This window comes from Poecilia latipinna, unplaced genomic scaffold, assembly GCF_001443285.1.
Source record: "Poecilia latipinna isolate Pla-1442-1.1 unplaced genomic scaffold, P_latipinna-1.0 Scaffold3922, whole genome shotgun sequence".
NCBI classification, from domain to species: Eukaryota; Metazoa; Chordata; class Actinopteri; order Cyprinodontiformes; family Poeciliidae; genus Poecilia; species Poecilia latipinna.
Window position 1 is genome coordinate 17,802 of NW_015116538.1, and position 7,896 is coordinate 25,697.

General features: G+C 42.9%; 1 long non-coding RNA gene across 1 annotated transcript in view; it reads left to right on the forward strand.

Moving 5' to 3' along the window:
* The window catches only part of LOC106941885 (uncharacterized), a 16,499-nt gene extending 11,422 nt beyond the window's left edge, over positions 1-5,077 (forward strand). The window contains exons 2-3 of the long non-coding RNA XR_001423478.1: positions 2,074-2,075; positions 5,068-5,077. This is a non-coding gene — a long non-coding RNA (uncharacterized LOC106941885). The remainder of the gene's footprint in view (positions 1-2,073; positions 2,076-5,067) is intronic.
* Positions 5,078-7,896: the final 2,819 nt, after the last annotated feature.

Here is a 7,896-nt window from a genome sequence, read left to right on the forward strand (position 1 = left end):
TCATTGGAGCTTCTCTACTATCTCCCCGCAAAAGAAGCAATCTCTGGGGTGCGAAAGCCAAGGTCTGGAATCATTTGAAATTTCACCAACTTTGTGGTTTTCATTCAAGCAATCAAGAAGACAAAAAAAACATTCCCCCTCTCCCCTAAAGTGCCTCCGTAGCATCTAAAATAGGCAAATGAAGCAGAGCAAAGTGCTGCTGACTCTCTCCTTTATCAGCCTCAGCAGCAGAGCCAGCCTGTTCCCTGTAGTTTGCTTCAATCGCTCTCTCCTGGAGCCTCCTCTCAGAGCACATCCTCAGCCTGAATGTGTTGGCTGAGACTTAACAGGATCTCTGCCCATCCTAACTTCAAGGCTCCGAGTGGTCAAAGTGCCTCCTGACGTCCCACCGACCCGGCCCACCTCTGAGTATCTGCCCAAGGCTTTTTTTTTTTTTCTTTTTTTTTTCTCGTGCGAACGCCACCCCTTAAAGGCTCTCTGTCCCTTCATCCAGGCATGAGATCAGAATTCCAGATCAGAATTAGGGTCAGCATCAAGATCAGTTGTATCAGAGATCTATCGAAGCATATCTCTCCATCTCTTTCTCTCCTCTTTCACTTTGCTGGCCTAACCAAAAAGACGTTTTATCTCGTGTTCTCCTTCTCCCCTCTCCTGGAGATGACTGACACATCAGAGATGGCCTTCAACTAATCCTATCCTTTATGGTCCGCGAGAGTAAGTTGTGAGCCTGTAGCCCTTTCGCTCGTTATTTGTTGTCGTTTGAAATCAAACCTAATGTCATGCTCGGCTTCGGATGGGTGGAGGGATCTCTGTGCTCTCCTTCTTTAAATCCCCCCCCACCCCCACAGCTAGTGAAGAACTCCTCAGGAACAGAAGAATAATTTTAAAAAACACAATTTCCACACTTCAAAGGAAGACGAGGATTTTTCCTTGTCAAACTGTTTGTTATTGTCAAACCTGATTCTGGAGGAATCAGGTTTGACAATGAAGGGAGCAGGCAGAAACAAAACATAGATTCATACACAGGCTCGATTTATAGATTCTGATACTTTACAGTATCGTGCTGTGGGTTTTGGAATAATCTGTGCTTGTGAACCCGACAGTAAACATGCAGATCTCTCCAGCAGATGGTGCTGCTGAACTGTTTATTTTTTTCTTTTCGTTTCTCCATCCACACAGCTGTATTGGGAGATTATGGTTGCATCCCCAGAGCTTTAGCTGACCTGCCATTCCCCCTGTGCTGCACACACCTTGTCAGGCAGTTGAGCCTTATCTCTCTGTGACTGAACTCAACCATTGAGCACACACTTGACCTTGTCATTATCTTGTGCCTGGCTTTGTTTCCACTCTGCTCTCTCCCTTCTTTGTGTGGCTCCTGACTTTCCCTTTCCACGCTATTTGAACAAAGATAAGAAGAGAGCCTATTTGCCCCCACTCCACCCCGCCCTCCAAACACACGCACACACTCACAGTGAAATGTGCTCTCTTTTCTGTTTCTCTTCTTTTTTGTTTGTTTGTGTGTTTTTCTTTTTTTTTCTTCATCTTTTTCTTTTCCACAAAGGCAGGCTGGGACTACGAGCTTCCACGGTGGTTTGAGGTGTGCCATTCAGCACCGCCACATCTTCTTTCTCTCGTTTGCAACAAAGAGGAAGGACGCGGGATCAAACTTTTCATTTGAAGTGCAAGGCGCATTTAACGTGCCATAAGGATCCTCTTCCTGTCAAACGTTTCGTACAGTCCCTTGGACAATGAAATAGATTTAATGCTAAAGAAAAGGCGGAAGAGGAAGAGGAAGGAAAGTTAGGCCTTTAATTCCACCCATTATGAACAGCAAAAAGCCCAAATAAAGGGAGGAAAATTATTTGAAGTGCTCACTATGGCAGACACAGATTCTGCATTTGGAGCAGAAGATTGTTTGATTATAGTCGTCGTTAACACTGAAAAGTCTAATACCTTCACGGAAGGGAAAAGTTTGACATTTTGTGAAATGTGCTTACTTGCTTTCATGCTGGGAGTTTGACGTAAAGGTCGATGCCGCTGTCATGTGTGGATCAAACAGATGCTGCTAACTAGGAGTGGCTGATGTAGACTTAAAAATTTTGAAGTGTTTGATAAAAGTTATGATGAGAAGTATCACGAAATCCATCACTGTCTTTTTGGATGAATTGGTCGCTGTGTAGTACGGCACAGAGCCTAAACAAACACAAGTATCAGCAGGGTTGTCAACTTCTGAGTGGAACTTGGAGTGGGATGAGGCATATGGTTGGTATTAGTGTTTAAAAAAAAAAGTAGTAGGATGAATAGATTTAAGCAAGAATACGTGTGTGCATTACGTAAAAGAGAAAACAACAAACTGCATCCGATTTGTCACATTTAAGGCGTCTGAAAAATTCACTAAGTCAACATGCACAGATAAAGAAGCTGCTCATAAGATGACACAGAGTTTATGAGCAGCTGGGAGGTATCTAAGGTAAGACAGCTTCTACTCTGCTATCTTTTGATTTTTGCTTTATTGTCACACTTGAATGTTTCGGCTTATTAAACCATCTACAACATCAGACAGAGGGAATAGTGGATTTCTCATATATGCTGAATTAATTAAAAGAGTGATGTTACAGTGTAGAAGATTGTTCCAACTGTAACCGAAGGATGTAGCCGAGTTTCAAAGTCGCTTTTAGAATCCTAATACATATGCCACTCATACAGCCAGCCTAAAAAAATATCTGTCCATCAAAAAGCTCACTGACAACATGAGGAGGGCTGCTGCTTGCCTTTGATTCTAATGCTAAGAGCATAATTTATGTAAGATGTTTGAATGGTTTTTTGAGTAAGAATAGATTAAAGGAAGTTTCATGTTTGAGGAGCCAGAAAAAAAAAAAAAAACTGCATGCAAAGCACTGTTTTTTTAAAAACTCCAGGGGCTGTGAGGAGGGTTGATGAGCGGGGCAGGTGCAATAGCGTTTAGCCCAAGCCACTTATTGCACCAACAAAACAGTTTGCCAATCACAGCCTTCCCTTGAGTTTTCCTTTTTTTCTGTAAATATGAAAGGCCTTGTCCCAACACTGACTTCAAACGAGGCAGCAGCAGGCCCCATACCAGGCCATGGCGTCTCCCTGAGCACTTCCCCTCCACACATCAAGCCCCAGCTGACAAAAGCAGCTGTAGGTGGCATAATGAGATGCACTGCTCCTTTCAACTATATGTGAAGTGTGACATTTTCTGTCTTCCAGCCTTGTGTGTTGACACTGCGGCCTGCGTGTAAGGAGTTGACCGGGCCGTCCGCAAAGCCTTTCTCCCATTGGACGCTGGCCACTGAAAGCAGCATCAAAGCCCTGACAATTCCTCAGGTCAACAGTCAGGGTTGTGTACACCCAACACCGACACAAAGGGAGGTTTGAGCGGTTCCCTCCCCGCTGCAGCTTCCTCGAGACATAATTGTTTCAGACGGTTTCCAGAAAAGGTTTGCATCAAACTTTTTTTCAAGCGGGTATAACGCTGGAGTGTTAAACTAATCTGTCTATGTTTCATGTGACGTGTCTTTGACTTAAGATACTTGAAGGAATGCTTGTGTCTTGTGACTGATTCTCTGGTATTTTAGGAGATGATGAAGGCTATTATCAGTGGATTAACAGAAACTAAGATGGTGAGGGTAGACTCTAAGTGTTGGAACATGTTGCCCAAATTTGCAGTCACCCTTATTTAATGTATAACCAGAGTTTTTTCCTAGCTAGCAGTTAGAAAAATAGACAGTGAACCTCATGAAGCTAAAAGCTATAAGGTTCCAGATCTATAAGGAATAGCACAAGATTTTTTGCAGAAGGATGCCCAGTTTAAAAGGCAAATTTCAGCAAATATATATATTTGCTGATATATATATATATATATATATATATATATATATATATATATATATATATATATATATTTTTTTTTTTTTTTTCCTAAAAATGAAAAATTATCTCTCTCATTTTTCCAGCATTTAGAAAATATAAATAAATTAGGTGATTCTAACTTTTTGTTTTTATAATAGTAATCTTTGACTTTTATGTGAGGAAGAGAGAGAAAAGGGTTATGTGTCATTTCACATTTCATACAATGTTTATCTGGTCTCAGCTATATGTACTACTAACAATCAGAAATGGAAAGATCAAGCTATGAAATACAATAGTGTCACATCACAATAGTGATGTGACATGGCAATATTGCTCACATTGATACTGTGGTGGCGACAGCAATTCAATACATTGTTCTGATCTGATGCTGCGAGAAGCAGGTGCTCTCAAATTTACAGCCAACTTCAAGAAACGGAAAACAGAGAAAGTCTTTGAATCTGCTGAAACGTGCATTGAGAATGCCACAAAACTCATCCAAAGCAGCACTTTCTGCTCCTTGGACAACATTCCCATTCAGAGATCATTCATCTCAGTTCTCAGAGTAATACAGTCAGACAGGCGGATTGATAATCTAATATGTCTTTTTTTTTTCATCCCATTCCTCTAAGTTTAAAAACAAAAAATCGTTTGCTCTGAGCCCGAGGGTGTGAGCCATCCCGTTTTTCTATGGCTGCCGAATTACCTCAGAGCGCGCACAGTGCCGAGCTCGCTGCCAGAGAGGGAGGCGAGCATTGTTTTCATGACAGAGATCAATGGGTGGGTGAATGTGCTTTAATTCTGCAGGAGCTCTTCTCCCAGGCTAATAAATGCAAGCCTCCCCGCTGACTGGGCTGTCGTGCTGAGCCCAGCGGGGGTCAGCCTTTTTGTGTTCCTGTGCCCAAATTATGGAACCATCAATACGCTCCCTGGAATCAGTCAATGGAAACCCGCTTTGTGGCTGAGGGGAGACCAACTTCAAGGGAGGAAGAAAAAAAAAAATGAGAGGAAAAAAAAATCCCTAAGCTCTGACACATTTAGCGAAAAAAAGATGGCGATAACTGCTTTGTACGTTATATGTTTAAAATGCTGTACTGCTTATATCCAGTGCTGCTGGTGAATTGTTAAATAAAAATAAAAAAAAACTTCTATTCTTTCGGAAGGATCAAAATGGCATCCTTTCATTAAACTTCAAAGTCATGCGTTTCTATTTAATCTTATTTCAGATGCGACATAACCCATAACAGTGGGATTTTTATGTGCAGTTAGTAAACCAACAATGCAGGCGCTCTTTGTGCAAAATTGTTATCCAGTGACAGAACCTAGACAAACCTAGGCAACCTAGACAATATGGGCCTAATCCAAAAAGCAAGGAAACGTGAAAGTAAACTTCAACTCCAACAGAGATTGTGCCAAATAAAATCAAGCTGAAAAGGAGAAATAAGAGCTAGTTCTCTCAGGAAACCTGGTTTAGACCACAAAAACGTCACCCTATCTCAAATCTTTCTTTCAATTCTATAATTCTTGAAAAAAAAAACTTATATTTGTACTTCATGCTCATCTATCTTGCAATAATTTAAGCCAGTTCCAGCAGCTCCACAGAACCGAAACAGCACCGCTCAAAATCACCAATGGCCTCCTCCTTGCTGCTGATTCTGGTTCATTATCCAAACTGCTTCTGATTGGTCTGACTGCGACCTTTGGCCTTATTTCACACAATATCCTCCTGGACAAATGCACTGCTCATCTGGTTCCACTCATACCTTTCTGTCTGTTTTTTACGTTAAATGACGTAAGGTGACGTTGAGATCGAAGAAAGGCACCAACAAATAAGATGTTATTTGTAGGTGCAAGAAACGTAGGCGACCGCAATTAGAGTTGTATGTGAACGGTTTACAAACTCGTAAACACAAAAAATATCCATGTTTAGAAGAAGAAGGTATGTTTATGGAGGTAAAGATGGATGCTAACCGTTATGGGCGGATTTTAAAGTTGTTGAGCAATGGGAGCCGAAGGTGGTGTCACGAGAGCAAAAGGATCCCTGCCCTGTGAAATCAGACTTATTTGTTAAAACATGAACATAATTTACTAAATCAAAGATAAATTAGCAGTCAGCTGGACTCAGAGCTTCTCTCTCCACCAATGGATGATATGCACCAGTCTGTAAATATGATTTGTCTACAGAAAATGGATGAAAGCACTAAATTTAAATTTCCTGGAGAATCAGAGCGCTCATACACTTTACTGTCAAAAATTAAGGTTAGGGTTATCTCGAAATGAGGTCGTGGCTATTGATCATAACATTTAAGAACCCCTTATACCCCTGAAGTGTGAAGCCAGGACTAAACGGGGATTTTAGTTCGTTTGATTTTGAGCTTTTAATGATGTTTCTTTTGAAAGCCGACTTGCTTTAGAGGGATCCCTGAAATTAAGTCTCTCATCGAAGTGCCACAGTTCTGTCCCGAACCAGAGGTTGTGACAAACTTTCCTTTTGACGCCACACAGGCACTGAGAACCGTTGTCGCGCACAAGTGTGCATTTCCACGATGCCTCACTGCTGCTTGTAGCATCAAGTGAATTATTAAGCATCCCAGCTTCAAAAAGCTTGTAAAACTCTGTCCTCCTGAAAAAAATCTGAAACTTTTCTCCTCTCTTCTGCAACCTTTCTCTCTCTCTCTCTCTCACTCTCTCTCCCTCGCCTTCTTTTATTTTTGTCGACTCCTCAAACATCAAGTTGTCTCCGGATTTTCAAACGGCTCGAAAAATAAGAGTTTCCCAAGCTCGCGAGCACGCTCAAAGGCTGCGCTCTTCAGATGTGCCACCTTGCAGCGTGGTGGCGGCTGCGCAGGAACAGGATCATTCAGATATGCTAATGGAGCAGCGGGGTAGCTCCGAGCGCGGCTTACCCCGTTTTAAAAGACAGCTGCCTTCTCCCTTTCTTTTCATGCCCTGCTCTGAGCCTGCCTCTCTCTTTCCACCCCCCCACTCTACATTGATACCAGGTTGAAATTTAATAACCATTACATTTCCACTAATTAGACAGATAGAGCAATTAGCCCAGTGCATGTAAATCCACGTTGCGAAATATGTCGGACAAAGAGGAGTTCAGGGGATGAGTTTGGGCAGCGGCTGAGGATGGTGTCGGTGCGGCGCAATGATATCATGCTCAATGAGGAGAGCTGCACATAATGGAGCCAGTTGCCCGGCGGCCCTCCCCCTGGTGAAGTGGCCCTCTGTGTCAGTGCCTGTGTATTCGCCGTTGGCTCTGCCGCTGTCCCACACTCTCCAGGGCCATCTATTCTCTGCAGCCAGAGTCATGCTGCGCAGGAATCCTGGGTGATTGGGTTTCTTTCAGGGGCCTTGTAGTCAGTCATAAATCGGAGGGGAACCTGCCCGGCCCCTCGCTCTCGCCCCTAACCCTGGCTCCAGCTGGCAGGGGACGATTGTTGGAGAGCCGAGGTCATTGCAGGGTCGCTTTCTGTGGTGTTTCTTAACTCCCTTTGCCTATTTTTTCTACCCCTCCTCTCCAGTGCTGCCACCCCTCCCACCCACTCCTCTTTTCTCTGTCTCCCAACTGAGGTTGCTAGGGCTTGGTATTTGCTTTTTAGGACCATGTTGTAATTACAGAAGAGCTCTACTCCCCTTGCCGCCTTTGGCTGTCTTCTGACTCTTTTTTTTCTTCTTCTTTTTCTTCTTCTTTTACCACTTCTGATTGGTGCTAAAAAGTTATATTGGGGGCTATCTAAAAGCTCCACAACTGGCTTTTGTGCTGGTCTAACAGCCGACTGACTCATTCACACCTACTAACCTTTACAGACGTAGAAAAAGCTGGCCGCCTACTTGTCCTGAACAGCAGTCAAAGGAGAGTCTCCCACACCTTTCTCATGCAGAGTGAGGATGAAAAACAAGCATCATGTATTATGACTGTAAGCTTAAAGTGATGAACGGCCATTGGTCCATATCACTTTTCACGACTATACTGTGGTATAAACGTCACAATTGGTTTAAAAACTTGAATTTCCCAAA